Below are 6,000 nucleotides of genomic sequence, written 5' to 3'. Positions count from 1 at the left end.
GTACACATCGGCCGAGCTGAAGGCATCAAATGCCTCCTTTGAAAAGTCGGGGTCACGAAGAGCGGCCCTCCGACGACGATGTTCATGGCGCTCTCCACTTCAGAGTTCATGACGGACATATCGACTGAATCCTCTGTGGAACGACAGTTCGGTGCCACTCCCGTGTCAGCCCCCGTCCTTAGGGCACGGTCCGGAACCTGACTAGTAGAGGCACGTCCGACCGGATCCCCGGACACAGTCCGGCGGATACTTTTTATGATAGAATGCGGCGAATGGCATCACGATTTGATGTGGCAATCAAAAGATGTATTCTTGAAAAGAAAACCTTACCTCTTTGACGAAGGTTCTGCCGTGTTATCATTTTCCTTCCTCTTCGAAGATATGCTCGGCGCGGGCGCCATTCTCCTCGGAGACGCTTCTGGCGCACATTGTGGCGGCGAGCGCCTCCCATTTGGAACACGAAATAGTGTGGTGGGTGAGGCATAGTAATGAAACTCTTTCGAAGAAGGTGTCTTTTAAATTACTCACATGCGAAGCAGGGAGAAGACTGGGGTAATCGGCAATGATGGGTACTTCTGTACCATCGTAACTTGTCTGATAGAATACTCCATCCTCCAGCTCCACAGATATGCCCGGATCTTCTTCAAATCCAGGGTCAAGGTCCCGGTTGGGACCCTCTGGCTGGGGAGCGGAGCTATGGATCCCCTCAGTAGCCTTCCTCCATTCCTGTAGCGAGTGGATAGGTTACTGTCCATCGGAAATGATTCAGGGAGAGGAGCAAAATGGTGGGATTGGAGCTTACCCAGCTAGGAGGATTATACATGGAAAATCCATCTCGACATTGGAGACGAGTGAACTCCTCCTTCTCCCCTTTGTATAGTTCGGCTAATATTTTGACCAAAGCGGCAGGGGTTTTCGGACCCTTCCGACCGTAGCATGAGGCGTCATCTTCCCCATTATAGTGCCACATGGGAAGCCCTCTGTATTGGAGTGGCTGGACCCCCCGCACTATGGAGATCGCCATTACCTCGATTATTGACGATCCGAACTGGGCGAGCATCTTAATCTTGCCCGTCAACTGACTGACTTCTACGCTATCTTCCTCCTCAAGGCTTCGAGGACGCCAGCTATGGCGTTTCTTCAACGGAGCGCTTGAAAATTCGGGGAGGCCCACTCGGACTGGGTCAGGAAGAGCGACGTCGTCAATATAGAACCATTCGGAAGGCCACTCTTCGGAAGCCTTCTTCGGCGTGCCAGACAGGTATCCGGTCTCGGCGATACGCCACACTTCGGCTCCTCCCACTTCGAATATTGACCCTCCTTGATTACGAGGGACGAGGCAGAACAATTTTCTCCATAAATCAAAATGGGCCTCGCAGCCAAGGAATAGCTCGCATAGAGCAACATAACCCGCGATGTGCAGGATGGAGGTGGGAGTAAAACTATGCAGTTGAAGGCCATAATACTCCAGAAGTCCTCGAAGGAAGGGATGGATTGGAAATCCGACGCCTCTTAGCAAGAAGGGAACGAAGCATACTCGTTCCCCCTGGACGGATTGGGGAAGTTCTCTGCCTGAACCCCGCCATTGAAGGATGTCAGCCCTGCTCGTACAGGGACTAGATCCACGGTAGGAAGAAAGCCTTGTTTTTGCAGCTTCGACAGCTGACTGTGAGATACAGAGCATCTCTCCCAATCACCCTTTGCAGAGCCGTGGGGACGAGAGGAAGAGCTGGGAGCATTAGCCATGTTGGGGTGGTTCTGCTTAGCAAGCTCTGAGGATTTTTTCCGCGGGGTGTGGAATGGATCTGAGATCTATTCTCTTTAAATAGGCACCTCTCTTGTATGGTCAGGGTGGTATGTGCAAAAATACCACGACCTCTTGTATTCACTCGACACGTGGAAGCTGAAGTCAGGAAGGCGCGGAAGCCGAGGGGTACGACATTAAATGGAAAGGTGAATACATCGCTTTGAAGTTATCGAAGGAGGAACCCGCCTTGCAATGCTGAAGACTATCTGCGCGCCGGACACGTCGTCATTGCAGTCTGGTTCGGGGGCTACTGAGGGAGTCCTGGACTAAGGGGTCCTCGAGCGTCCGGCCTATTAGATATGGGCCGGACTGATGGGCTGTAAAGATAGAAAGACTGAAGACTCTACCCGTGTCCGGATGGGACTCTCCTTGGCGTGGAAGGCAAGCTTGGCGACCAAATATGAAGATTCCTTTCTCTGTAACCGACCTTATGTAACCCTAGATCCCTCCGGTCTCTATATAAACCGGAGGGCTAGGTCCGTAGACATATATCCTCATAATCATAGTCAGACAGGCTAGACTTCTAGGGTTTAGCCATTACGATCTCGTGGTAGATCAACTCTTGTAATACTCATATTCATCAAGACCAATCAAGCAGGAAGTAGGGTATTACCTCCATAGAGAGGGCCCGAACCTGGGTAAACATTGTGTCCCCTGTCTCTTGTTAGCATCGACCTTAGACGCATAGTTCGGGACCCCCTACCCGAGATCCGCCGGTTTTGACACCGACAACATCCGATTGTCGTGAAAGCGTGTGGCCGCATTCGCCATTATCTTGGCGGCGACAACAACTTGTCCTCCCGAAGCGCCCTAACGGTGAGAAGTACGTCGACTAGGAGGGAAGCCAGGGCGATAGGCGCAACGTGACCCGCCTGCCGGAGTTCATGACTCCAACGTCACGCCACCACACATCGCGGTGGACCCAGAGCCAGCCACGCCAAGGCCCTGGACTACTCCAAGACGACGGCGGAGACGAGCAAGCTTCATCTCCACCGCCTAGATGAGGAGATGGCCACATACAGCCAGGAGTGGTCTCTCCATGAGTCCTCCGCCATCGCCGCCTCCTCCAAGGCCCGCCGCCCTCTCTCCCCGCCCACGTCGTCGGTGGCCGCGGTCGCGCTGCCCACAACGCAGGAGCAAGCGGAGAGGACAATCTGCAAGTGTGAGGCGCCTGTCGGGAAGCCCTTCCACGTCGGCGCGCCCTTCCACCGCCCCAAGCCCCACAATGAGGATTCCGACAATGGCTCTGACGACGATGATGGAGAAGCCACTAGCCAGCCCGACATGGCCTACGAGGTTACTGTCAAGTATAGGGTACTGTAGGGTTAAGTTTTTTGTAAGTTTTTTAGTTCATTGGACGAAATATCGTCCGGTTTTATGTAAAAAAAATATCCTAGTTTCAATGAATATCATCCGGTTTGTTTGAGTTCGAATCAATTTGATCAATTTCATTAAATTTCATTTAAAATGAAACCGGACATATGCGGCTAGTTTTGGATGACTGGCTCCAGCATCCGTGTCCGTAGACTGGTCCGCCCTGTCCATGGACGGATGTGATTCCCGGTTTGTGGGTCAACGTTGGAGATGGTCTTGGTCATTTGATATAATGTTACTTTCTCTCTCTAACAAGTCACACATCTCATAGCAGTAGGGTGTGCGTGCGCGCGCGTACATTCATAAGGGTGGATGTATGTGTGTCTGTGTTTCCTAACAAAAACAATCATTTTCAATACCAAGAAAGGAAAAATTGCCCGCTGACTTAGATTGTAGAGAGATACAAATAAGTAGAACAAACAACATGGCAAGTTACCTGCAAAACAAAAAAATGCAACATCGCTAGGTCATGTGTTTTTCTATAAGATTAAAACTATGTTTCATGGCAACATAAAGAATATATATAGATTGTACAAAAGTTAGGAGACTAGGAGTCAATTAAACAAATTCCATGAATGTAGTGCAATTTAATCTTAGGATATGTTTCTATAGATTGCACTCATAAAAAATGATTTAATCCACGAGGGAAAATTCCTATAGATTGGACTATTGTCCAAACAAATATATTGAAGATTATTTAAAGGAAAATGGACATGTAAGGAAACAAATCATATATTTAGTGCCCCTCATGTTCAACATTTTTTCAATTAATTTTTACACCGTTGTTGTCCGACATTGACCTCATTTGAATGATTTTGTTAGTGAAAAATCATAAAGGCACGATACTCTGACAAATGTATTTGTGGTGTTTTCGCTTGGTTATAGTTTTAAATATCATTAGTTCAATCTAGAAATGTTTTGATGGTAGCATCAAATCGAAATTTTGCATTCTACATGAATTTAATTATGGTTGCCTTGTTTGAAACGAAACTACTTCACAGCCGACCCACCATGCACCATGCACGATCCATTAATCCAAATCTAGAGTATAAAAACGAGTGTCTAGTAAAAGCCTTATCCTGTCCAACCCAATATTATCTGGGAATATAGTGGAATATGTGTTCTTTATGAAAGAAGGCAGGAGCATTGTCATTCGGTTAAATAATAAACCACTTTGTGTATAGGCACCCCAGGAAGAGAATAAATAGAGTGAAAGAACCCAAAAAACGAAAAATATGGTGAAAACAACACAACCACCAAAGGTCAATCAAGTCTTTCGCCATGGTGACTTGGAGAGGGGAGGAATGATCTCCTTGGGGGATCGATTTATTTAGTTCTTATCATAGATGTGCCACATAATATTTCTAGTCATTCCAATGAACAAATTACACCAAGGGTTTTTGAGTTGCACTAGAAAATGTAGCCCACCAATCACAACGCAAAATAATGTTATCATAGTTAATAGGATTGACGGCAGGGGGTGTGCCAAAGATCAACCAAGAAAAGCATCATGCACCAAATCGTGGAAGCAAAAGGTCACAACAAAGGTCAAGATGGGTGGCGGTCTCAGGGTAGACCAACAAAACCTAGAGATGATTATAGGACAGCAAGGTTGTCGGATGTGTGCTCACTGTTGTAATGACTAAGTCGACAAACATAAGCTCATGGTTTCTGAATGAGGGTACACATGAAACTTTTAGCCTTCTTCTCGCAATTTCAGTGAGATGATCGTTTCCTTAAGGAGTGGAAACGATCCTTTGAACTAGGTTGGGTGTGTCAATTCCGCCAAATAAATGTCATCAAACATAGGAGCAAGGAATAGTAGAAAAAACACACACGGTAAGGAGTGACTCATTTTTTATGTTTTTTTCTCGATAAAAGGAGAGGGCATATCCCTCGCTTCCGCATCTATGGATGCACACATCCAACATATTTTGCAACATATCAAATACACATAAAAGTAGTACAACCCAGATAAAAAGGCTAATACAAGATAACAAATGTATCAACAAATGTTCGAATTTCAAATATATGTTTGAAGTTGTAAAAAATATTCAAGTTTTTTTCCAGAAATTTCAAAGAAAAATGTCTGCATTAAAAAAATTCACGTATTCAAATATTCTCCATACATTTAGAAACTCATCGCACTTTCATAAAATACTTGGGAATTTGAAAATATTTGCGCCTTTCAAAAATTGTTCCTGTTGACAAATTGTATTTAAATTTTTTAAAACTAGCAAAAGTGCCCGAGCATTGCAATGGAAGAAACGAAAAAAGTATCATAATATCCGATGGCCATCATCACATTTTGCTGCATCATTGAGATACACTATCACTCTCAATTTCATGAAATCGTGAAAAATTTATGAAATTATCAATATTTTTTTAACTCGTGCTCATACTTGAAATCGTGAACATTTTTACAAATTTTCAAACATTTTCTAAAATCAAGAACATTTTTTAATTCATGCACATTTTATACTACTTGTGAACATCTTTTTAAAATTGTGAATATTTTTTAAACAATTTTCCTGACCCTGCAAACATTCCTAGAATCTACGAACTTTTTTTTGGAAATTTATGGAACAATTTATGAAATTCACGGACATTTTTTTATTTAACAACCATTTATTTGATTTAATGATGAAATGCATGATCATTTTTTGAATTAGCAAACATTTTATGAATGAACAAACTATTTTGTAAGCCATGAACTGTTTTTGAAATTTTAGGATATTTTTCCATTCATGAATATTTTTTGAATTGGTGATTTTTTTTTCAATTTCATTAACAATTATTAAAACATGATTTTTTTTATA

Source organism: Triticum urartu, chromosome 3 (assembly GCF_003073215.2).
Source record: "Triticum urartu cultivar G1812 chromosome 3, Tu2.1, whole genome shotgun sequence".
Classification (NCBI taxonomy): domain Eukaryota; kingdom Viridiplantae; phylum Streptophyta; class Magnoliopsida; order Poales; family Poaceae; genus Triticum; species Triticum urartu.
This window is presented reverse-complemented; position numbering follows the sequence as displayed.